Source organism: Canis lupus, chromosome 19, assembly GCF_011100685.1.
Source record: "Canis lupus familiaris isolate Mischka breed German Shepherd chromosome 19, alternate assembly UU_Cfam_GSD_1.0, whole genome shotgun sequence".
NCBI classification, from domain to species: Eukaryota; Metazoa; Chordata; class Mammalia; order Carnivora; family Canidae; genus Canis; species Canis lupus.
In genome coordinates this window covers 21,369,181-21,396,393 of record NC_049240.1, presented here as the reverse complement: position 1 = coordinate 21,396,393, position 27,213 = coordinate 21,369,181, and the positions used below count along the sequence as shown (strand labels likewise).

Below are 27,213 nucleotides of genomic sequence, written 5' to 3'. Positions count from 1 at the left end.
AATACTCACACCCACATCAGTTTGGAATATTCATCACAAAGAACCACCCGGTGTAGACATATTATTATCATTGTCATCAAACACTGCTATTAAGGACTGTTCTATGTTATGCATTAGTGTGTGTTTTGATGTATGCATAATATTATGTATCCCAGGACCCTGGGACCATGACCTGAGCCAAACGGAGATGCTCAACCAAATGAACCACTAAGGTGCCCATGTTATTACTGTTTTACATTTGGGTCAAGATGACCCCAGTTTACATTAATTTAAGTGTACCACACATGTTTGACACTTAAATTTATTGAAACTGCTCTTACCCCAAGCATATATATCATGTGTCCCCATAGAGCACTATTACCATTCCATTCATCATATTCCTTATGCTGTACCTTTCACCCTGTGACTCAATGAATATGTGGAAGCCTCTCCCCTCCACTCCTTTTCACAACTATGGCTATTTGTAAATGATATGCATTCAGTATTAAATCTTTCCCATACTGGATGATTTTAATAACAACAGATTCACGAATAAATACAATAGAGTAAAAGACTCAAAGGAAGGAACAGAAGATAAAAATTGACTAACATTGTAAAGGCCCACCAAAGCTGTTTGAAATCAAGTGCAAAACTGACCAAAAGAGATGACAGCATATGTGGATCTACAGAAGTAGAAATGGTTTTGGAAGACATTAGAAACATTCAACTAGGTTTCACAAAAATCTCTATGAGCAAAGGAAACCTATCTTTGGATTCGATGTGCACAACAGTTCTATTTTACATTGATTATTTCATGTTACTTAAGTTGCCATTACCTTTTATAAAGTTTTTGTTTATTTGAGATGAGAGAGAGAGACAGAGTGAAAGCAAGAGAGAGTATATGCTAGGTGAGGTAGAGAAAAGGTAGAAGCACAAACCTGCTGAGCTGAGTTCCCAAAGAGGAGAGGGATCACAGGTCCATGGACCTTGGCCTGAGCTGAAGGTTTTTCCTCATCCACCAATGACGATGGCCTAGCAGTGCTTCCATTATGCTTATTACCCAGTCATTACCATTCAGTCTTCTCCTGGATCCATATAAAGAGTGATCTCACAAATACCTGAGCACCACCAACAATGAACTGATAGTTATTCTGTGCCCTCCTAGATGTTGCCAATGCTGTGGTGCTGGATATTTTCATAAAATCTAAGTGAATGATTCTCCATCCACTTGTATTATAAGCCTGCCCCATTTGCCAGAATAAGAAAGGCTCCTCTCTTAGTTCTTCTCTTTATGAAGTGAATAAACCTATGATAAGGAACAATATAGTTTTCAGAGTAAGGACCATTTTGGTGGGTTGTTGGAAGGGGAGCATATTAACTGTGCAGTAAGGGACATTTGCTCAGAAGCACTTTCTCCCCCCCTTGAATTCTGTATTTGGAATTGCTGCTTCAGTTACCTTGAGACATCTATCCCCCAGGAAAAGCTCATGCTTTCTCCATGGGTGCAATCTGTCTGCCTTTGGGGGCCTTTGGCACTACTACTGTTGCTCATTTCATGTCAATACTTCCCAGAGGAACCAATGACAAAGTACTCACATGAACTGACACCCATTTATCCGACTTTTGTAACTGCAGGTCATGTCCAAAATCATCCAAACTGATATGTATTCTGGAATCAGTCTGTTGCTTGGGAAAATAGTAAGGCAGATGATGCATCCTTGCTATACTGAGTCTGGACAGACACCCAGATTCCATCTTGCTGAAGCCTCAGAGTGTGTGAGATAGGGAGCATTCCCTTTTGAGAAAATAGGTCCATGGTTCTACACTCCTAGGAAACCAATGTATTCTCTTTCAGTGGAGTGGGTATGAGTGCAAAGGTTTGGGGAAGGTGACTTGTTGACTCTATGCTGTGTGTAAGAGTGTGATTGTGAGTGTGTATGTGTGTGTGAGAAAGAGAGAGAGAGAGAGAAGGAGATTGAGGCATAGAGAGAAAATAAACGCAGATAGAGACACAGAGAAATACAGGAAAGGGAGAATGATAAAGAAAGACAGAGGTACTGACACCACACGATAGCCTCAGTACACATTCTCAAAAAAACAAAACAAAACAAAAAACCTCATTAACAGCACATTTCAGAGTCCTGAGACCATGGGTGGCCCAACAGTGCAGATCCGTTTTCTCTGGCCCTCCATGAAAATGAGCAAAAGTCCCAAAATTTGTCCCTAATTTTCTTCAAGATCTAATTTATTATATGAGAGAAAGATATCAGAAGAGGTTGAGAAGGGCAGAAGGAGAGAGAAAAACACATCCTTTGCTGAGCAGGGAACCCAACACTAGGCTTGATTCCAGGTCACAGAAAGCCTGACCTTCGCTGACAGCAGACTGTTAAATGCCTGAGCAACTCAGGCACCGGTACCTGAGTTATTTTTGAGTGGCATGAAAATGTACTGATAGGTACTCTGTGTCCTTCTAGATGCACCCTATGAACTTTTGGTCATTACACTGTTCCAGATGATCAGAGTGGAAGTGAAAATTAATGTTTTCAAGGAGATCTTGAGTATCTTTTTTAAAATGATTTTTTAACTTTATTTATTCGTGTGTGTGTGTGTGTGAGAGAGAGAGAGAGAGAGAGAGAGAGATAGAGATAGAGAGAGAGAGGCAGAGAGAGAAGCAGGCTCCACACTGGGAGCCCGATACAGGACTCGATCCCAGGAATCCACAATCATGCCCTGGACCAAAGGCAGGAGGCAAACCGCTGAGCCACCCAGGGATCCCCAACTTTGAGTATCTTTAACTGATGAATGAATGTTGCTTTCTTGGTTGCTTTCCACACCACTTCCGATGGAAATCACATAGTGTTCATTTGAGGTAAAATACAAAATCTTCCTTTTGAGAAGTGTGCTGAGTGGTTGCCTCTAGCCAAGCATTACATTTTTTTAGAGGATTTTTACGGTTGGCGATACCAAAGCTGGAAATAAACTGCATGATGGGGCACTTTCCCTCAAAAACAGTTTCTCCTGCTTGCTTCAGATTTGTTGTAGTCACCATTTTGAATGGGCTGGAGAAACACATCCTTCAGGAAGCAACTTCCTCCAGTCATCCTGTGATTTTTTGGGGTACCAGAATCTCAAAAATGATGTTCCATCTGGCTTCCTCAAGTCATTGAGAGCTTTTTTTTTTTCATTGAGAGCTTTAAAATGAATGCAGACCGACAGGATAATGGGAGCTGAGCCAAATGTCCTCTTTTCTGTACCTGCAAGTGTCATAAGAAACTAGTGATAGTGGTACATATTCTGGAACCAGGCTCTTCCTATCTAAAGTCAGGAGAAGCAACCTGAATCTGGGTTCTCACTGGAATTAGAATCAAAGCTGTAGAGGAAAAATTGAGTAGGAAAAGTCACAGAGAGTGACAAAATAAGAGACTCCTGTCATAGGAAACAAACAGAGGGTACTGAAGGGGAGGTTGGTGGTAGGATACGGTGTCTATGTGAAAGGCACTGAGGTTGGCACTTGATGGGATATGCACTGAGTGTTATACTATATGTTGGCAAATCAAACACCAATGAAAAATATACAAAAATTAACCACCAGAAAACAGGTCTTCGAGGCGAAGAGCCATGGTCATGCTTTCACAAGCAAACACACAGAATTCAGGTAAGGAGTTTGTGTCCATGGAGATAGGAGGAAGTGGACAGACATAGACTCTAGTGCTCAGTGAGTTCAGCTAAGGGATGGAGGCTGATTCCAGAGGTAACGTGCTCTGCGCAGCTCCATTTTATGGTCCACAGGACATCAATTTGAGGTTTTCCCTGATTATCTTAGGTTCCTCAGTCCCAAACTGTATCTGTGTATTCATAATAAAGGTCACAGGAGGACTGACCCCTGGTGGTCACTGCGAAGTCATCAGCATAACCTCTCTCATTCCTTTTCCCCAAAGTATTTAGCCCTGAGAAGCCCCTGTTCTAAAACCCCTGGGTAGGGATCAAGCTCCAGGTTGGAAAGGATCCTGATCATCTTGTCTGGGGTCTTGGTCCCCAAACTCATCTACATACACACCCAGGCTCTAGCTTGCATCAGAAAGGAAAGAATGAGCTCCTGGAATGTGAGGTGTCCCCCCTCTGCCTCATTCAACTGACTATGAAACAACACATGTGTCTGTGGTCCTAGTCTCCTCTTCTGCCTACAAGAGGCCTCTGCTGGGATTCCTGTAGGACCTGAATGTGGACCTTCCTGTCTGAGCATTGCCAGGACCTCATGTAGTGCCTGCCTCATGGATAGGAGCACAGAGACCAACAGAAGTGTCAGGCCAACAGTCATGTCAGACCAGCAAATTCCACTGCAAGAATACCCAGGGCATGGAGGTCACAGCTTCCTCCTTTTTGGATCCTAGATCTGAGCTATCCAAGAAGGAAGCTGATACCCAGACATGCCTGCATATGTTGAAGTTACATAAAGTCAGTGAAGTTCCATTCTTCATCATACAACCACATTTCTGGTGCCCAGTAGAGTATTTTTAGAAAACAGATTTTTTCCATTTTCACGAATGGCTCTCCTGGGCAGCTGCTCTCTGTCTGACACAGTGGCTCTCATGGACGCCCTCTAACCCGGTATGTGGGCATCATCCATCACAGGTGGATCTCAGGTGGATCCATGTCAAAATGAGAGCTATGGTGATCTTGTGGAAATGGGGAAATGCCAGGTGAAGGGTGCCCTTTCTCTCAAGAAAAGTTTGCATCTGTGGCCAATGTCTTATTGAAGAGCTCTAACTCCCATAGCCCACAGAAGGTCTGAGGATCTCGAGGAAGAACAAATGTTCAGATGGCTTCCTGAAGAGGCCTTAGCTGGAGTAGCAGGAATATGGGGCTCCACTCTCTAATCACATCATCCTCATGCTTGTGTCTCTAAAGATTGGGCAGTGGAGAATACTGAGGGTGCATTTACTGAAGATGAAGAATCCTTAGGTATGGTACCAGAGTGAGGCGTGAATCAAAGGATAGGGTCCCTGGGAGCAGTGGGATTATATCTGTTATTTGTAGAATGAGGGTGGGCAGGGTGATATCAAGAAGATGAAGTGTAGGAATACAATTGTTTCTCCCTTTGTTCTTTTATTACAATTAATTATGAGAGAGAGACAAAGAGAGTGAGAGAGACAGAAAGTGCTGAGGGATAGGGAGAGGGATATTCACAATCCACACTGAACAGGGAGCCTGACACAGGCCTACACTTAGGATCTTGTGATAAGGGTTCCCTGGGTGGCGTAGCGGTTTGGCACCTGCCTTTGGCCCAGGGCACGATCCTGGAGATCCGGGATCGAATCCCACATCGGGCTCCCTGCATGGAGCCTGCTTCTCCCTCTGCCTATGTCTCTGCCTCTCTCTCTCTCACTGTGTGCCTATCATAAATAAATTTAAAAAAAATTTAAAAAAAAAAGGATCTTGTGATAATGATTCAAGCTGCAGTCAGATAGTCAGAAGATGTTCTTCTTTGGTCTATTCTATCATAAATATTTGGGGTACTTGGATTAATAGTAATAAACATTCAGACCTGGGATTGTGTTATGCAGTTGGTCATTTTTCTTTTTCATTATTATATATCATTCCTGAAGACCAGTTCCTGCTCCCTTTGCCACTGGGAAACACTAACATCCTTCCTTATATTTGGATAGAATCTCTTGATAAGAGAGCAGGAGAGGTTCTGTTTCAGGTTATTGCCTTTGCTCATGGATGGAGCCAATCTCATGAAATATAGGTCTGCCACGCACATCTGAACTTGCACAAAGAGTGCATATGTTGAAGTCAGGTGCTGGCACAGCCAGGGACCCACTTTCTCTGCACCTATATATCACACAGTACTAGTACTGGGCTACCCTTGTTCTCTCCGGGCGTGTAAGGGTGCTCTAGGATGGGCATCACAGAAATGGACCCTTGCAACACGTGCTTCTTGTTCCAGCAGAAGTGAGGCTGGAGGGATGGCCAGAAGCACAGTTCCCTCCTCCTCTTCTTGCATAATCTTCAGGTCTGGGAAAAGAATAAAACCTGTACTTCCCTGCCTGTGAGAGAGGCTCAAGTGCAGCCACCCTAGGCCTTGGCTGAATGCAGGGAATCTAGAGGAACAGTGTGAAAGCTGCAGGGCTGGTGGCACACACTTGTGCTAAAGGTCCTGTAGAGCTAGTCTCATGGTCTGACCAGGCCCAGGACACAGACCCTAAACAGGGTGGCCAGCGTGTTCCTGTCTTATGTCACTACTATAACTACAGAGTACAGGGTCTGCTCCCCATACCAGGGTCTGGGCCCAGCCTCAGACTTTCCCGCATGCTTACCTGGAGCCAATGGCCTAACCCTTCTTGGGACCAGACAAATTCTGGCTCGTGGTGATAATGATGATGCCTCACTGGCTTTATTAAACCTATCACTCCAGATTTAGACTAAAGGAAATTGGGCAAGATTCCTTACCTCTAGCATCACATTCATCTCCTCCATGAGCTATGATATATATGGGATGTTCTAAAGATTCATTGTGTCCCAGATTTAGGAGTCTCTCATGGTTTGTGTCACTCTCTAATTTTTCCCACTCAATTCCACTCCTTTCCCTCATAATCCCATTCACTATTTCTCATATTACAGGATAAGGGCATTTGATGGGAGGAACACTGGTTGGTACACTATATGTTGGCAAATTGAAATTACATAACACTGAATAAATAAACATTTAAAAAATAAATAAAGGTTAAGTTTGTGTCAAAAACCTAAGAGAACCCCAAGCACAAAGCACTCATGATAACTCAGGAGGATGTCACCCTCATAGGCACATGCAGCCCCATCCCCTAAGCCTGCAGGCCCATTGCAACTATTCCAGCACTGCCTGGTTTGGCTCTTTGATCAACTGATTAAGAAGGGTCACATAATAAGCTGATCATTCCCTGAGCATTCCCATGCCATAGAATATAATGGTTGGGCAATTTTGAGCAAGTAATGTTTGGGAAATAGGAGAGTGAAGCAGGAGTGAGCAGAAAGAGGGAGCAAACCATGGGAAGAGAAAGGCATAGGCAATTTTGCAGCTTCTTTATTCAAAACATTTTATTTTTATATTAATGAGAGATACAAACACAGAGAGAGAGAGAGAGAGAGAGAGGCAGAGACACAGGCAGAGGGGAAGCAGGCTCCATGCAGGGAGCCTGATGTGAGACTAGACCTGTGTCTTCCATATCAGGCCCCAGGCTGAAGGCGGCACTAAACCGCTGAGCCATCCTGGATGCCCATGGTCACTTCTTTGAAGGATGGAATGACAAGCCTTCTTTCCTGGTTGAAGATATGGAATCTGAGACTCTGGAGGCCATTCCTCACATAAAGTTGAAAGGATCATTGAATTCAGGGTTGTATACCTGAGGATACTAGAGCAGAAGGCAAAATTTAGTTCGGGGGGAGGGATATCAATCCTAGAAACTGTGACTAATATCCTCTCCCCTTAACTGTCCCCTCTTTTTTCCCCAGGCCACCCCAACCCCATTCCTATGCTGCTGCACAAGGAAGATGGTGACTGTGAAGACTCAGATCCTTAAATCAACATCATATGTAATTTATTTTCTCTCATGCGTTTTACACTATTTTGTTATTTATGTAGTTATTTATTATATTTTGAGAGAGAGAGAGAGACTCTGTTTGTGGGTGGAGGGACAGAAGGTGAGAGAGAATCCCATGAAGATTTCCTGCATATCCTGCTATTGAGCTCAAACCAGCACCCTGAGTTCAGGACCTGTGCCAAAATCTTTAATAAGACACCCAACCTACTGAGTCACCAGGCACCACTATACTCTCCCTTAATGATATGCTCCTTGGTAGTATCTTCATCGTGAAGCGTTTGTTCTCATCCAGCACTTGAAAACGTTGGATCTTCAAATGTATAATCTCTTTTCAGCTATGCTCAACTTCCCTAGCCTTCTCCAGGTAGGTGGTCCCAAGTATACTAGGAAAATTGAAAGTATAAATCATAGTCACTTCATTCAGAGAGATTTATGACCCAAAGCCAATCAAGGAACCAGCCCATTATCTTACAATCAGCCAAGGGAGAAGGAATTGTCTATAAAAGTTAGAGGGTAGGAGTTTTGGTGGCTGTACCCTGCACCTGTGCATGGTTTACACCAGAACCTTCAGTCCAACTGGTTCAAGCTTCTACCGAATAACACTTAGACCACTGTTGCCATAGGCTCAGGATTCTACATCATAACCATTGTCCCACTAGGACCTATGTATAACTGAGAGCTTTCCTAACACTTGTCCCAATTTCTTACCTAGGGCCCATCTATCAGAAAGAATCACCATTCACAATCGTATAGGGTACCTCACTTCTGGACAGCTCACTCTAGTCTCTCCATACAATAGCTTTCGTCAAGGCATAAATTAAGCCTTCCTTTTACCCCCTTGAGTGAGTTTGCAACCTTCTTTCTGATGCTGGGGCTCTGCTCAACACAAATAATACTGAATGACTCCCTGCTCTAACAAGAGCTGAGTAAATATTCTTTGCTTATTTTCATTTGATTAGCCATTGTTCATTGTACAGGCAATCACAAAGGATCCACAGGATTTCTTCAGAGCCTCCTGTTGCTTTGAGCAAGGGTAGTGCTCAGAGAGGCTCCCTATGTCTTTCTCCCAGCAGCTATGGAGTCCCTGATGACATGAAGAGGGAGCCCTGGATCTGAAATGTGTTCACTGAGGCAGTTCCTAGTCAGATTGTAATGAGTCTGGCACCTGGGACTTATTTTTGTTCCCATTTCTTTGGACTCTTTAGTGGAATAGACTATTACTATAGGTCTCTTTCTGTTGTGTTGCTTTGTTACCACTTTGTCCTGTGCTGTGTAAAACTGGTTTCTGTCATAAGAAGTATAATCTGAGCATAGAAGCAGGAATCCTGCCCTGTGAGTTTTCTCTGAGCCAGCCTCACAGAGCAATGAGTGTGAGGATCTCACAGGACTGGCACCCACCCTGAAGAAGAGCTTTGCTGAGGGTCCAGAATCCTATCAGTTGAGGTTGTCTATCTGAATTTTGTGTCCTGAGAGTATTCACTGTGAGGTTGTGACTGCTGGGGTGGACAACAGCATTGGCTATTTGTTCTTTGGTGTCCAGTTGGCATTTTGGGTAATGGCCTGAGGTACACAAATGTGATATTTCCATCAAATGTCACCAGCTATATTGAGATCATCTAAACCTGAACCCTCCCCTCTACCTGAAAAATTGTATGTTCCTCCAATGTCTGCTTCTCACGTCTTAATTCTTGATCCTCACCACATCACCAATGATGTTTTGTGTTTTCAAGACCAACTATAGATCACCGGAATGGAATGGAATCTCTCTAGAGAAATCTCTTAGAAAAGAAGTAAGATGAATGGGCAGCATGGTTGGTTAATACACTGAGGTCTCACAAATGATATCAGCATCAAAAGTTTTCATTAACCATTTGTTGGCCAAAGCTAAAGAACAATTTGACAAGGTGAGGCAACAATAAACTAGACCCACCTCTTTAATAAATGCTCCCTCTCCCCTTCTTCCTGTTGTTATTCTATCTCCACTTCTGTTCTTGATGTACGGGTCACTCTCCCCCCTGAATCTCCAAAATGGGGGACTGCAAAATGAAAACACAAACAGGCAGTTGCATGACCAAAGATAATATTGAACTCTGGCTTGAACTCATCAGCAAGCCGCCAAGAAAACCAACTGATTCTCTAGGCTTTCCTACTTAGAGGAAGTCAGAACAGTACTTGGGTTAGTAGCCCAGGGAGCTAACAAATAACCCTTGTCATAATTGGTTTCACAATATATTAAATAATGGCATACAAGATCCCTTATGCCAAAAAAATCCATTTTCAAATCACCCAGAAAGCACGACTGGCTTACTAGCTTGGTGATAGCAGGCAGCCTTTCCTCAAGGGAAGCTATTTCTGACTTTTTGCAGCATTTTCTGAGGAAAAATATTAGACTGTAGGGGTGAAATGTGGACAAAATTACTCCAAATCTGTCTAGATAGCCCTCTGCCTCTTCAGATCCCTCTAGGGATGGGCTTGGAACGAAGCTGCAACTGTGCCTGCACAGCAGCCCTCTGGGTAAGGGAGAGGATTCTTTCTCAGAATCCTTTAATCAAATGAGTTTGGGAACAACAGGAAGCAGGAGGGAACTATCAGTGGAGAAATATCACTTTCATTATGAAGGAACTGATGAAGCAAGGATCCTAGGATCAGAGTAGTTTCCAGTTCAGAATCCCACATGTGGAGGATCAGGAACAAGGTTTAAATGGATTACTACTGTTACTAAACATAAAGAATAAATTTAGAGTTTTCCCACACACATAGAGATGTGGATAAGGTGCATTGGATTGTGTTTAAATGGCCTTGTCCCAGAGACTGAATCCCCATTTGCTGAAACATAGTTGTTAAGTTTTCAGCAATTTTGCCCCCATGCCTTCTTTTACACCAACTGTTTGTTCCTATAAGAACTCCATGCTGTGGGGGGGGGGGGGGGAGGAGCAAGATGGCGGAAGAGTAGGGTCTCCAAATCACCTGTCTCCACCAAATTACCTAGAAAACCTTCCAATCATCCTGAAAATCTATGAATTCGGCCTGAGAATTAAAGAGAGACCAGCTGGAATGCTACAGTGAGAAGAGTTCGCGCTTCTATCAAGGTAGGAAGACGGGGAAAAAGAAGTAAAGAAACAAAGGCCTCCAAGGGGGAGGGGCCCAGGAGGAGCCGGGCTGAGGCCGGGGCGAGTGTCCCCAGGACAGGAGAGCCCCGTCCCGGAGACGCAGGAGCTGCACCGACCTTCCCGGGCGGAAAGGGGGTCCAGGGAGGTGGAGCAGGACCCAGGAGGGCGGGGATGCCCTCGGGCTCCCGGGGACAGTAACAGCAACTGCGCGCCCAGGAGAGTGCGCCGAGCTCCCTAAGGGCTGCAGCGCGCACGGCGGGACCCGGCGGGACCCGGAGCAGCTCGGAGGGGCTCGGGCGGCGGCTCCGCGGAGGGGGTTGCGCGGCCCGGGAGCGCGAATCCACCAGCGCAGGCTCCGGAGCACAGGGCGCCGGGACACAGCCCAGGATCCCGCCTCCCCCGGGACAGGCAGAGGCCGGGAGGGCCCAGGACAGCAAGGATGCTCCTGCCCCAGCTGAGCAGATCAGCGGCCCCGCCCCGGAGCCTCCAGGCCCTGCAGACGGAGAGCTCTGGAGTTCCTGCCGGAGCTGAACCCAGGTTTCCAGAGCTGGCCCCGCCACTGGGGCTGTTCCTCCTGCGGCCTCAAGGGGTAAACAACACCCACTGAGCCCTGCACCAGGCAGGGGCACAGCAGCTCCCCCAACTGCTAACACCTGAAAATCAGCACAACAGGCCCCTCCCCCAGAACACCAGCTAGACTGACAACTTCCAGGAGAAGCCAAGGGACTTAAAAGTACACAGAATCAGAAGATACTGCCCCGTGGTTCTTTTTTGTTTGTTTGTTTTTGTTTTGCTTTTTGATTTGTTTGCTTCCTCCACCCCCTTTTTTTCTCCTTTCTTTTTCTTTCTCTTTTTCTTCTTTTTTTTTCTTTTTTTTTCCGTTTTTTTTTCTTCCCTTTTTATTCTCTTTCTCTTTTCTTTCCTTCTTTCTCTCCTATCTTTTTCTCTTTTTCCCAATACAACTTGCTTTTGGCCATTCTGCACTGAGCAAAATGACTAGAAGGAAAACCTCACCTCAAAAGAAAGAATCAGAAACAGTCCTCTCTCCCACAGAGTTACAAAATCTGGATTACAATTCAATGTCAGAAAGCCAATTCAGAAGCACTATTATACAGCTACTGGTGGCTCTAGAAAAAAGTATAAAGGACTCAAGAGACTTCATGACTGCAGAATTTAGAGCTAATCAGGCAGAAATTAAAAATCAATTGAATGAGATGCAATCCAAACTAGAAGTCCTAACGACGAGGGTTAACGAGGTGGAAGAACGAGTGAGTGACATAGAAGACAAGTTGATAGCAAAGAGGGAAACTGAGGAAAAAAGAGACAAACAATTAAAAGACCATGAGGATAGATTAAGGGAAATAAACGACAGCCTGAGAAAGAAAAACCTACGTTTAATTGGGGTTCCCGAGGGTGCCGAAAGGGACAGAGGGCCAGAATATGTATTTGAACAAATTCTAGCTGAAAACTTTCCTAATCTGGGAAAGGAAACAGGCATTCAGAACCAGGAAATAGAGAGATCCCCCCCAAAATCAATAAAAACCGTTCAACACCTCGACATTTAATAGTGAAGCTTGCAAATTCCAAAGATAAAGAGATGATCCTTAAAGCAGCAAGAGACAAGAAATCCCTGACTTTTATGGGGAGGAGTATTAGGGTAACAGCAGACCTCTCCACAGAGACCTGGCAGGCCAGAAAGGGCTGGCAGGATATATTCAGGGTCCTAAATGAAAAGAACATGCAACCAAGAATACTTTATCCAGCAAGGCTCTCATTCAAAATGGAAGGAGAGATAAAGAGCTTCCAAGACAGGCAGCAACTAAAAGAATATGTGACCTCCAAAGCAGCTCTGCAAGAAATTTTAAGGGGGACTCTGAAAATTCCCCTTTAAGAAGAAGTTCAGTGGAACAGTCCACAAAAACAAGGACTGAATAGATAACATGATGACACTAAACTCATATCTCTCAATAGTAACTCTGAATGTGAACGGGCTTAATGACCCCATCAAAGGCGCAGGGTTTCAGACTGGATAAAAAAGCAGGACCCATCTATTTGCTGTCTACAAGAGACTCATTTTAGACAGAAGGACACCTACAGCCTGAAAATAAAAGGTTGGAGATCCATTTACCATTTGAATGGTCCTCAAAAGAAAGCAGGGGTAGCCATCCTTATATCAGATAAACTAAAATTTACCCCAAAGACTGTAGTGAGAGATGAAGAGGGACACTATCTCATACTTAAAGGATCTATTCAACAAGAGGACTTAACAATCCTCAATATATATGCCCCGAATGTGGGAGCTGCCAAATATATCAATCAATTATTAACCAAAGTGAAGAAATACTTAGATAATAATACACTTATACTTGGTGACTTCAATCTAGCTCTTTCTATACTCGATAGGTCTTCTAAGCACAACATCTCCAAAGAAACGAGAGCTTTAAATGATACACTGGACCAGATGGATTTCACAGATATCTACAGAACTTTACATCCAAACTCAACTGAATACACATTCTTCTCAAGCGCACATGGAACTTTCTCCAGAATAGACCACATATTGGGTCACAAATCGGGTCTGAACCGATACCAAAAGATTGGGATTGTCCCCTGCATATTCTCGGACCATAATGCCTTGAAATTAGAACTAAATCACAACAAGAAGTTTGGAAGGACCTCAAACACATGGAGGTTTAGGACCATCCTGCTAAAAGATAAAAGGGTCAACCAGGAAATTAAGGAAGAATTAAAAAGATTCATGGAAACTAATGAGAATGAACATACAACCGTTCAAAATCTTTGGGATGCAGCAAAAGCAGTCCTAAGGGGGAAATACATCGCAATACAAGCATCCATTCAAAAACTGGAAAGAACTCAAATACAAAAGCTAACCTTACACATAAAGGAGCTAGAGAAAAAACAGCAAATAGATCCTACACCCAAGAGAAGAAGGGAGTTAATAAAGATTCGAGCAGAACTCAACGAAATCGAGACAAGAAGAACTGTGGAACAGATCAACAGAACCAGGAGTTGGTTCTTTGAAAGAATTAATAAGATAGATAAACCATTAGCCAGCCTTATTAAAAAGAAGAGAGAGAAGACCCAAATTAATAAAATCATGAATGAGAAAGGAGAGATCACTACCAACACCAAGGAAATACAAACGATTTTAAAAACATATTATGAACAGCTATACGCCAATAAATTAGGCAATCTAGAAGAAATGGATGCATTCCTGGAAAGCCACAAACTACCAAAACTGGAACAGGAAGAAATAGAAAACCTGAACAGGCCAATAACCAGGGAGGAAATTGAAGCAGTCATCAAAAACCTCCCAAGACACAAGAGTCCAGGGCCAGATGGCTTCCCAGGGGAATTCTATCAAACGTTTAAAGAAGAAATCATACCTATTCTCCTAAAGCTGTTTGGAAAGATAGAAAGAGATGGAGTACTTCCAAATTCGTTCTATGAGGCCAGCATCACCTTAATTCCAAAACCAGACAAAGACCCCACCAAAAAGGAGAATTAGAGACCAATATCCCTGATGAACCTGGATGCAGAGATTCTCAACAAGATACTGGCCAATAGGATCCAACAGTACATTAAAAAAATTATTCACCATGACCAAGTAGGATTTATCCCTGGGACACAAGGCTGGTTCAACACCCGTAAAACAATCAATGTGATTCATCATATCAGCAAGAGAAAAACCAAGAACCATATGATCCTCTCATTGGATGCAGAGAAAGCATTTGACAAAATACAGCATCCATTCCTGATCAAAACTCTTCAGAGTGTAGGGATAGAGGGAACATTCCTCGACATCTTAAAAGCCATCTATGAAAAGCCCACAGCAAATATCATTCTCAATGGGGAAGCACTGGGAGCCTTTCCCCTAAGATCAGGAACAAGACAGGGATGTCCACTCTCACCACTGCTGTTCAACATAGTACTGGAAGTCCTAGCCTCAGCAATCAGACAACAAAAAGACATTAAAGGCATTCAAATTGGCAAAGAAGTAGTCAAACTCTCCCTCTTCGCCGATGACATGATACTCTACATAGAAAACCCAAAAGTCTCCACCCCAAGATTGCTAGAACTCATACAGCAATTCGGTAGCGTGGCAGGATACAAAATCAATGCCCAGAAGTCAGTGGCATTTCTATACACTAACAATGAGACTGAAGAAAGAGAAATTAAGGAGTCAATCCCATTTACAATTGCACCCAAAAGCATAAGATACCTAGGAATAAACCTAACCAAAGATGTGAAGGATCTATACCCTCAAAACTATAGAACACTTCTGAAAGAAATTGAGGAAGACACAAAGAGATGGAAAAATATTCCATGCTCATGGATTGGCAGAATTAATATTGTGAAAATGTCAATGTTACCCAGGGCAATATACACGTTTAATGCAATCCCTATCAAAATACCATGGACTTTCTTCAGAGAGTTAGAACAAATTATTTTAAGATTTGTGTGGAATCAGAAAAGACCCCGAATAGCCAGGGGAATTTTAAAAAAGAAAACCATATCTGGGGGCATCACAATGCCAGATTTCAGGTTGTACTACAAAGCTGTGGTCATCAAGACAGTGTGGTACTGGCACAAAAACAGACACATAGATCAGTGGAACAGAATAGAGAATCCAGAAGTGGACCCTGAACTTTATGGGCAACTAATATTCGATAAAGGAGGAAAGACTATCCATTGGAAGAAAGACAGTCTCTTCAATAAATGGTGCTGGGAAAATTGGACATCCACATGCAGAAGAATGAAACTAGACCACTCTCTTTCACCATACACAAAGATAAACTCAAAATGGATGAAAGATCTAAATGTGAGACAAGATTCCATCAAAATCCTAGAGAAGAACACAGGCAACACCCTTTTTGAACTCGGCCATAGTAACTTCTTGCAAGATACATCCACGAAGGCAAAAGAAACAAAAGCACAAATGAATTATTGGGACTTCATCAAGATAAGAAGCTTTTGCACAGCAAAGGATACAGTCAACAAAACTCAAAGACAACCTACAGAATGGGAGAAGATATTTGCAAATGACATATAAGATAAAGGGCTAGTTTCCAAGATCTATAAAGAACTTCTTAAACTCAACACCAAAGAAACAAACAATCCAATCATGAAATGGGCAAAAGACATGAACAGATATCTCACAGAGGAAGACATAGACATGGCCAACATGCACATGAGAAAATGCTCTGCATCACTTGCCATCAGGGAAATACAAATCAAAACCACAATGAGATACCACCTCACACCAGTGAGAATGGGGAAAATTAACAAGGCAGGAAACAACAAATGTTGGAGAGGATGTGGAGAAAAGGGAACCCTCATACACTGTTGGTGGGAATGTGAACTGGTGCAGCCACTCTGGAAAACTGTGTGGAGGTTCCTCAAAGAGTTAAAAATAGACCTGCCCTACGACCCACCAATTGCACTGCTGGGGATTTACCCCAAAGATACAGATGCAGTGAAACGCCGGGACACCTGCACCCCGATGTTTATAGCAGCAATGGCCACGATAGCCAAACTGTGGAAGGAGCCTCGGTGTCCAACGAAAGATGAATGGATAAAGAAGATGTGGTTTATGTATACAATGGAATATTACTCAGCTATTAGAAATGACAAATACCCACCATTTGCTTCAACGTGGATGGAACTGGAGGGTATTATGCTGAGTGAAGTAAGCCAGTCGGAGAAGGACAAACATTATATGTTCTCATTCATTTGGGGAATATAAATAATAGTGAAAGGGAATATAAGGGAAGGGGGAAGAAATGTGTGGGAAATATCAGAAAGGGAGACAGAACGTAAAGACTGCTAACTCTGGGAAATGAACTAGGGGTGTTGGAAGGGGAGGAGGGCGGGGGGTGGGAGTGAATGGGTGACGGGCACTGGGGGTTATTCTGTATGTTAGTAAATTGAGCACCAATAAAAAATAAAAAAAAATAAAAATAAAAATAAAATAAATAAATAAATAAATAAATAAATAAATAAATAAATAAAAATAAAAAAAATAAAAAAAAAGAACTCCATGCTGTGGAACTTAGAACTTTTAATGTACCCTATGTATGCATGTTCAAGTTGCTATCAATTACTGTTCATCTTTTGTTTTCCTATTCCTCTTGTGATAGTACAATATCTCCTGATCTGTTTTCATGTCCACTGCCGCCTTTGTTTCTTCATCATATTTCTGTGCCTAATCTGGTGAATTTTCAACCTGGATAGTGCGTGTCAAGTTTTAAAATTTGCATTTGGTCTTCTGACAGGAAGATGACCAGAGCTCTTTCTACGGTAATGAGTTTCCCATGTTTACAACCAAAATGCTAAGGCAACAAATGATTGGGTCTCTGTGGATACAAACCTGGACCATGATATTTCATGCTTGGGGAAAAACCAAAATTCAACCCGTAAATGAGACAATTGAGAGTAACTAGGATATTCATTCCTTAAGTTGATTCAAGAAAAGGTATTCCAGGGGCATCAAGTTAGTTTATTCAGGTATATGTCTGCCATCTGGATTAATCTCAGGTCATGACCTCAGGTCATCAGATTATCCTAGTTTGGGCTATATGCTGCGGGTGAAGCCTCCTTAATATTCTATTTCCTTTTTCCTCTACTTCTCTCCTCCTTACACTTACTCTTTTGCTCTCTTTAAAAGAAGAATAAGAATAAGTAAGAATAAGAATAAGTAAGAAGAAGAAGAAGAGGAAGAAGGAGAAGGAGAAGGAGAAGGAGAAGGAGAAGGAGAAGGAGAAGAAGAAGAAGAAGAAATCATTTTTCTTCTGGGCTGAAAATAACATAATGAAGACAAAAAATTCAAAGCCATGTTATTTATGTTTCATATGTGAAACTTGTAATTTAAGTAGCCAGTGACTAGTTTATAGCCTAAAGGGGAAAACTGCTTTTACCACTCAAAATCAGTCAGATTAAAAGGCAGGTGTTTTGAAGCTAATATTTGTACACTAGTCTGTGTAGAATATTAACAACAGAATATCTCTGATTATGTTTCAAAAACAGATGTTGATACTGAGATTAGGGTTAAAGTGATGTCATAATGCAGCATATAATTTATAAATTTCCATATCACCCTATCCCTTGGTACACAATCCCTATGATCATACATGCCTCCTCTAGTGTGGAAAGTTTATCACAAAGAACAAACCAGTGTGGAGACATTATTATCAATGAAGTTGCCCACACATATTAAGGCTGCTTTGTGTTATGAATTCGTGTGTGTTTTGACAAATGCAAAATATTATGTATCCAAGGACCCTGGGATCATGATATGAGCCCAAAGTAGACACCCAACCAAAGGAACCAGCCTGATTCCCACATTATTACTGTTTTTAAATTTAAGTTGAGATGGCACACAAGGATACATCAGTTTCAGGTGTATCAAATAGAGATTCAATACTTATATAGGTTAATATTGTGCTCACCATGGGTGTAGATATATGTGTCTCTACAATACCATTGATCATATTCCAATGCTGTATTTTTTATCTCTGTAACTTCTTTAGTGGATAACGGGGAGCCTGTCCTTCCCACTCTATTTCACTACTATTGCTATTGGTAAATGGTATACTTCCAGTATTTAAATCTCTCCAGGATGGAATATTTTCATCTATCTGAATAGCGGTACACTTGGGTGGCTCAGGGGTTGATCGTCTGCTTTTAGCTCACTCAGGTCATGGTCTCATGGACCTGTGATCAAGTCCCACATCAGGCTTCCCACAGTTTGCCTGCTTCACCTCTGCCTACATCTCAACCTCTCCCTGTGTGTCTCTCGTGAATAAATAAATAAAATCTATTTTTAAAAAACTGATTAGGGGGACCCCTGGGTGGCTCAATGGTTTAGTGCCTGCCTTTGATCCAAGGTGCAATTCTGGAGTCCCAGGATCTCGTCCTGCATTGGGCTCCCAGCATGGAGCCTGCTTATCCTTCTGTCTGTGTCTCTGCCTCTCTGTCTCTCTTTCTCTCTCTCTCATAAAAAAATGAAAAAATCTTTTTAAAAAGGCTGATTAACGAATAAATGCAAGAGACTAATAGAGTAGATAGAAAAAAAATAGAATAATTGATAGCACTGAATCAAACGTACAAAGATTATGGGTAAAATCAGGTGAAAAAACTTACAAAAGTCAAGAGAGTATGTGGATCTACAGAGACAGAAATGGTTTTTTCAGATGTCCAGAAGGTAGGAACTTTTAGTTGCATTTCACAACAAGCTACATGAACCATAGGAGCTCATTATTGGAATCAATGTGCATATCAGTTCTATTCATGCATTGACTATGTCAGGCTATTTGAGGTTGCCACTGACTTTTTTGAAGATTTTAATTATTTATCTGAGAGAGCATAAGAAAAGAGAAGGGCAGAGGGAAAGGGAGAAGCTCATTTAAAGCTGAGCAAGGCCCCAAATAGGGTATGGATCCCAGGACACTGGGACCTTGGCCTGAGCTGAAGGCTTTTCCTCATCCACCAAGAAGAATGGCCCTCAGACCCTTATGATGCTTATTAATCATTGACTACAATACAGTCTTGCCCTGTATCCATATAAATAGTGATTTCTCAGTAATTCTTGAGCACCACAGCCAATGAATTGACAGTTATTCTATGTCCTTCTAAATATCGCTAAGTGTGTAGTGAAGGAATTTTTCCACATGAAGTCAAAGAAGGAATCTCTCCAGTTTCTTCTATGGAATGCTTGCCTGTTCTCCTGAACTAGAAATGGGGATTTTTTGCTCTTTGGAGTAAATTCAGATATGACAAAGAACAGTGTATTTTTTTTAGTTAGAAGGACCATTTTCATGGGGTGATGGAAGGGGAGGTTATAAACCATGTAGACGGGGACCTGTTTCTCATGTATATTTTTTCCATCTTGAGTTAAGAATTTCAGGTTGCTCCTTAAGTAAACTGGAGAGGTCAATCCCCAAGGAATAGCTCATTCTTTTTCAAGGGTACAAACTGTGCTTCCTTTGGAGGTCTTTTGCCTTACTACTGTTGCTCATGTGCTGTTGAAGACTCACCAGGAGAACCAATGATAAAGTACACACATGACCTGTTCCTCATGGTATCCTCTTTTGTATAAGTGCACGTCATCTCAGAAAGCAGTGAAAGTAGTTTGTATTCTGGAATCAGTCTCTTGACAAAACCTCTAAATAATAAGGCAGGTGGGGCAACAATTGCTGTTCTCAGGACAGCCACCATGTTCCATATTCCCGGAACTTGGGAATGTATGAGATAGGCAGCTTTCCCAGGTCAGTAAATATGTCTATGATTCTACAATTCTTGGAAGCTACTATATTCACTATTTGGTGTGATTGTGAGTGCATGAAGCTTAGAGTTGAACGACTTGTTTAACACTGTGCAGTGCAATAGAGTTGTGTATGATGATGCATGTGTGACACAGAGACATGTAATTGAGAGACTGAGACACAGATATAGACACTGAAATCCAGAGAAACAGAGAAGGAGAGAGAAAAGAATAAGAGATTTCTCCAGGACCTATGTCCCACTGACACTGCACGACACCCTCTCTCATCATTCTCAAAAAATAAAAAATCCCATAACAGCATATTTTACAGCCCTAACATCATTAGTGGCCCAACAGTGGCAGTTCATTGCAAGCTTCATAACCAAAGCCATCTTGTTCAGTAGCCTTCTATCCATAGTGAACCACTATCTGAGAATTATTATTTTAGTTTAGTAAAATTCTCCTTCATGTGTGTGAGAGATATGGGTAGTTGGACAGATAAAGACAAACACGTTACTGATAAAGGAGACCCACGCTAGGTTGAGTTCAGATCCCAGACTGCCTGACCTGAATCAAAGGAAGACTCTTAACTGACTGACTCAGGCACCCCTACCAGAATTATTCTTGTGCACGATGACCAACATGCTGTTGGGTACCATGTGTCCTGCTAGAAGCACTCTATGATCCCTTCTGAATGAGAGTGTTCATCTAGAATTTCATAGAAGAAGATCAAATAAATATTGTCAAAGTGAGCTTGAGTATCTTTGACCAAGGATCAAATATCGCATTCTTGGTTGCTTTTCACAGAAATTCCGATGAAAATCAGACACTTTCCATATGAGATGAAATACATATCTTCCTGGAGGGAAAAGTGTTGAGTTGTCTCTTGACAAGTATTACCCTATTTGAGAGGATGCTTACCATTGGCAACACCGAATCTGATTATAAAGTGTGTGATGGGGTATTTTCCCTCAACAAGTGTTTCTCTTGCTTGGTTGAGAAATGTTGTAGTCACCATCTTGAGTTGACTGCAGAGACACATTCTTCAGGACAAACAAATTCATCCAGGTATCCTTTCACTTACTTTGGAGCATTATCTCAAACACTATGTTCCATCTGGCTTCCTAAAGTCATTCATAGTAGTAAAGATAACTTTTATTTTATATAATACCATCTATTGATTAAAAACAATGAGACTTACATTTGCCAATGTTTTACACTAGACGAATGTCCAAATATTGGATTCAAAATAAGTGCCATTAATGATGATCACATTTGAGTTGTAGGGTGCTAGTGGAAACAATCTCTTAATTCCCCTCCCTGGGGACAGTACATGATCTCATGTTCAGGATTCAGCTGAATGTTGTGTTCTTCCCTTATGGGTAGACAAATTCTCCTTCTAAATGTGTCCCAACTCATATTCTCTGTCTATTTCCATCCTTTTGTTTTTCTCTCCAGTAAATTAATTAATTAATAAATCCTAAGTAAAGATAACTGAACATGTTTTGAAAATGCCTATTGACTACTCTGGTTATAGAATAACATCTCACCAGAATATTGGATTTATTGTCATGTAAAAGAAAAAGAATGTGGCTTAGTACTTTTAAGAATTGGACAATAAGCAAACTAGAATAATGATTCTATTTTTATTTTTGCACAACACAGTGATAGAGATAGTGTGAGCACTGGAGAGGAGAGGAAAAGACTAAGGGATCCTTTACAGATGCCATACACAGCACAGAGCTACTCCCAAAGCTACGTCTCATGAGCATGAGAATATGATCTAGGGCAAAATCAAGAGTTGGACACTTACATGACTGAGTCAGTCAGGTGTCCCTAGTAGAGTTCAAATCCATAATTGAATTTCCATGGTAACTTCAAATAAGCCACTTATATGATGTCCCTTGTTTTCTCAGCAGATGAATGTTCTGACTCAATTGAGGAGACACACAGATTTACAACCCCTGCTATGTATTATTTTTGGAAGCTGTTGAACTTAGACCCTTCAAAATGTAATGAAATAGAATGAAATGTTAATATCTTACTTTCAGAAGACCATAAGGAGTGACTGATAACCTTTACAGAGTTCAAAAATTTGATCCATTCGTCATTGTTTGCCTAAAAGGATCAGAGGATCTGATTCACTTTGGCTTTAAATAGGACATGTAATTACTGTATACTTAAAAGACCCAAGAGAGAATGTAAAATGATGCAGTCGCTATGACCAATAATACGGAAATCCCTCAAAAATGTTTTTAAAACCTGTGATATGCAGCAGCATAATCACTTTCAGAAACAAATCTCAAAGATTGAAAGCTGAACTTCAGAGAGATATGTGTGCATATTCTGCACTAATCACAACAGAGGAGATCACAGGAACAAGATAGAGGAGGGGCAAGATGGCAGAAGAGTAGGGTTCCCAAATCACCTGTCCCCACCAAATTACATAGATAACCTTCAAATCATCCTGAAAATCTACAAATTCAGCCTGAGATTTAAAGAGAGACCAGCTGGAATGCTACAGTGAGAAGAGTTCGTGCTTCTATCAAGGTAGGAAGATGGGGGAAAAAGAATTAAAGAAACAAAAGGAATCCAAGGCGGAGGGGCCCTGGGAGTAGCTAGGCTAAGGCTGGGGTGAGTGCCCCCAGGACAGAAAAGCTCCATCCTGGAGAAGCAGGAGCTTCACCAATCTTCCCGGGCGGAAAGTTGCTTGCAGGGAGTTATAGCAGGACCCCAGGAGGTGGGGGGGGATGCCCTTAGGCTCCTGGGACACTAACACATCAACTGCGCACCAGGGAGAGTGTGCCGAGCTCCCTAAAGGGCTGAAGCATGTGCATGCATTGACCCCGGAGCAGCTCCGAGGAGCTCAGGCAGTGGCTCTGTGCAGGGGGGCTGGCTGTCCCAGGAGCAGCTAGGAGGCAGCTCTAGCACAGGAAAAGGCTCCTTGCAGAGGGGGCTGTGGGGTTGCGGAAGCAGCTCGGAGGGACTTGGGTGGCAGCTCCGCAGAGGGGGCTGCTTGGGAGCACAAATGCAACAGCACAAGCCCAGAAGCACTGGGCACCGGGACACAGCCCAGGATCTGGCCTCCCCCTGGGACAGGCAGAGGCCAGGAGGGCCCAGGACAGCAAGGACACTCCTGCCTTGAGCCAAGCAGATCACGGCCCCATCCCCAGAGCCTCCAGGCCCCTGCAGACTGAGAGCTCCATTGTTGCTGTAGTGAGAGATGAAAAGGGACACTATATCATACTTAAAGGATCTATCCAACAAGAGGACTTAACAATCCTCAATATATATACACCGAATGTAGGAGCTGCCAAATATATAAACCAATTAATAACCAAAGTGAAGAAATACTTAGATAATAATACACTTATACTTGGTGACTTCAATTTAGTGCTTTCTACACTTGATAGGTCTTGTAAACACAACATCTCCAAAGAAACAAGAGCTTTAAATAAAACACTGGACCAGATAGATTTCACAGATAACGACAGAACTTGACATGCAAACTCAACTGAATACAAATTCCTCTCAAGTGTGCATGGGACTTTCTCCAGAATAGACCACATAGTGGGTCACAAATCAGTTTTAAACCAATACCAAAAGATTGGGATCATTCCCTATATAATCTCAGATCATAATGCCTTGAAATTAGAAATAAATCACAACAAGACATTTGGAAGGACCTCAAACACATGGAGGCTAAGGACCATCCTGAAAAAAGATGGTAGGGTCAACCAGGAAATTAGGGAATAATTAAAAAGATTCATGGAAACTAATGAAAATGAAGATACAACTGTTCAAAATCTTTGGTATGCAGCAAAAGCAGTCCGAAGGGGGAAATACATCGCAATGCCAGCAACCATTCAAAAACCGGAAAGAACTCAAATACAAAAACTAACCTTACACATAAAGGAGCTAGAGAAAAAAAATCAAATAGATCCTACACCCAGCAGAAGAAGAGAGTTATGAAAAATTCGAGCAGAACTCAATGAAATCGAGACCAGAAGAACTGTGGAACAGATCAACAAACCAGGAGTTGGTTCTTTGAAACAATTAATAAGAGAGATAAATCATTTGCCAGCCTTATTAAAAAGAGGAGAGAGAAGACTCAAATTAATAAAATCATGAATGAGATAGGAAAGATCACTACCAACACCAAGGAAATACAAAGGATTTTAAAAACATATTATGAACAGCTATTCACCAATAAATTAGGCAATCTAGAAGAAATGGATGAATTGCTGGAAAGCCACAAACTACCAAAACTGGAACAGGAAGAAATAGAAAATCTGAACAGGCCAATAACCAGAGAGGAAATTGAAGCAGTCATCAAAAACCTCACAAAACACAAAAGTCCAGGGCCAGATGGCTTCCCAGGGGAATTCTATCAAACATTTAAAGAAGAAATACCTATCCTACTAAAGCTGTTTGGAATGATAAAAAGAGATGGAGTACTTCCAGATTCGTTCTATGAGGCCAGCATCACCTTATTTCCAAAACCAGACAAAGACCCCATCAAAAAGGAGAATTACAGACCAAAATCCCTGATGAACATGGATGCAAATATTCTCAACAAGATAATAGCCAATAGGATCCAAGAGTACATTAAGAAGATCATTCACCATGACCAAATAGGATTTATCCTGGGGACACAAGGCTGGTTCAACATTCATAAAACAATCAAAGTGATTCATCATATCAGCAAGAGACATGATGAGAAAAAACAAGAATCATATGATCCTCTCATTAGATACAGAGAAAAAGATTTGACAAAATACAGCATCCATTCCTGATCCAAACTCTTCAGACTGTAGGGATAGAGGGATCATTCCTCATCATCTTAAAACCCATCTATGTAAATCCTACAGCAAATATCATTCTCAATGGGGAAGCACTGGGATCCTTTCCCCTAGGATCAGGAACAAGACAGGGATGTCCACTCTCAGCACTGCTATTCAACATAGTATTGGAAATCCTCGCCTCAGCAATCAGACAACAAAAAGACATTAAAGGAATTCAAATTGGCAAAGAAGAAGTCAAACTCTCCCTCTTCACCGATGACATGATACTTTACACAGAAAACCTAAAAGCCTCCACCCCAAGATTGCTAGAACTCATACAGCAATTTGCTAGTGTTGCAGGATACAAAATCAATGCCCAGAAATCAATGGCATTTCTAGAAACTAACAATCAGACTGAAGAAAGAGTAATTAAGGAGTCAATCCCATTTACAATTGCACCCAAAAGCATAAGATACCTAGGAATAAACTGAACCAAAGAGGTATAGGATCTATACCGCAAAAACTATAGAATACTTCTGAAAGAAATTGAGGAAGACACAAAGAGATGGAAAAATATCCCATGCTCATGGATTGGCAGAATTAATATTGTGAAAACATCAATGTTACCTAGAGCAATTTACATGTTTAATGCAATACCTATCAAAATACCATGGACTTTCTTCAGAGAGTTAGAACAAATTATTTTAAGATTTGTGTGGCATCAGAAAAGATCCCGAATAGCCAGGGGAATTTGTTTATTTTATTTTATTTTATTTTATTTTATTTTATTTTATTTTATTTTATTTTATTTTATATTTTATTATTTTATTTTATTTATTTTATTTTATTATTTTATTTTATTTTATTATTTTATTTTATTTATTTTATATTATTATTTTATTTTATTTTATTTATTTTTTATTTATTTATGATAGTTACACACAGAGAGAGAGAGAGGCAGAGACAGAGGCAGAGGGAGAAGCAGGCTCCATGCACCAGGGGCCCAACGTGGGATTTGATCCTGGGTCTCCAGGATCGCGCCCTGGGCCAAAGGCAGGCACCAAACTGCTGTGCCACTCAGAGTTCCCACTTGGGGAATTTTATTTTATTTTATTATTTTTTTTAATTTATTTTTTATTGGTGTTCAATTTACTAACATACAGAATAACCCCAAGTGCCCGTCACCCATTCACTCCCACCCCCCGCCCTCCTCCCCTTCTACCACCCCTAGTTCATTTCCCAGAGTTAGCAGTCTTTACGTTCTGTCTCCCTTTCTGATATTTCCTGCTTGGGGAATTTTAAAAAAGAAAACCATATCTGGGGGCATTACATGCCAGATTTCAGGTTGTACTACAACCTGTGCTATAGTCATCAAGACAGTGTGGTACTGGCACAAAAACAGACACAGAGATCAATGGAACAGAATAGAGAACCCAGAAGTGGACCCTGAACTTTATGGTCAACAAATATTTGATAAAGCAGGAAAGACTATCCATTGGAAGAAAAACAGTCTCTTCAATAAATGGTTCTGGGAAAATTAGACAGCCACATGCAGAAGAATGAAACTAGACCACTCTCTTGCACCATACACAAAGATAAACTCAAAATGGATGAAAGATCTAAATGTGAGACAAGATCCCATCAAAATCCTAGAGGAGAACACAGGCAACATCCTTTTTGAACTTGGCCACAACAACTTCTTGCAAATTTCATCCATGAAGGCAAGAGAAACAAAAGCAAAAATGAACTATTGGGACTTCATCAAGATAAGAAGCTTTTGCACAGCAAAGGATGCCATCAACAAAACTAAAAGACAACCTACAGAATGGGAGAAGATATTTACTAATGATGTATCAGATAAAGGGCTAGTTTCCAAGATCTATAAGGAACTTATTAAACTCAACACCAAAGAAACAAACAACCCAATCATGAAATGGGAAAAAGACAAGAAGAGAAATCTCACAGAGGAAGACATAGACATGACCACCATGCACATGAGAAAATGCTCTGCATCACTTGCCATCAGGGAAATACAAATCAAAACCACAATGAGATAGCACCTCACACCAGTGAGAATGGGGAAAATTAACAAGGCAGGAAACCACAAATTTTGGAGAGGATGCGGAGAAAAGGGAACCCTCTTACACTGTTGGTGGGAATGTGAACTGGTGCAGCCACTCTGGAAAACTGTGTGGAGGTTCCTCAAAGAGTTAAAAATAGGCCTTCCCTACGACCCAGTAATTGCACTGTTGGGGATTTACCCCAAAGATACAGATGCAATGAAACGCTGGTACACCTGCACCCTGATGTTTATAGCAGCAATGTCCACAATTGCCAAACTGTGGAAGGAGCCTCAGTGTCCAAGAAAAGATGAATGAATACAGAAGATGTGGTCTGTGTATACAATGGAATATTACTCAGCCATTAGAAATGACAAATACCCAGCATTTGCTTCAACATGGATGGAACTGGAGGGT

The 27,213-nt window shown here is 41.6% G+C and overlaps 1 long non-coding RNA gene across 2 annotated transcripts in view; it reads right to left on the bottom strand.

Annotated features, from left to right (window-relative positions):
- Positions 1-7,104: 7,104 nt before the first annotated feature.
- The window catches only part of LOC111091126, a 134,184-nt gene continuing 114,075 nt past the window's right edge, over positions 7,105-27,213 (bottom strand). For both annotated transcript variants that reach the window (XR_005373991.1, XR_005373990.1), the window contains 2 exons: positions 9,490-9,595; positions 7,105-7,942 (listed from right to left, as the gene is read on the bottom strand). This is a non-coding gene — a long non-coding RNA (uncharacterized LOC111091126). The remainder of the gene's footprint in view (positions 7,943-9,489; positions 9,596-27,213) is intronic.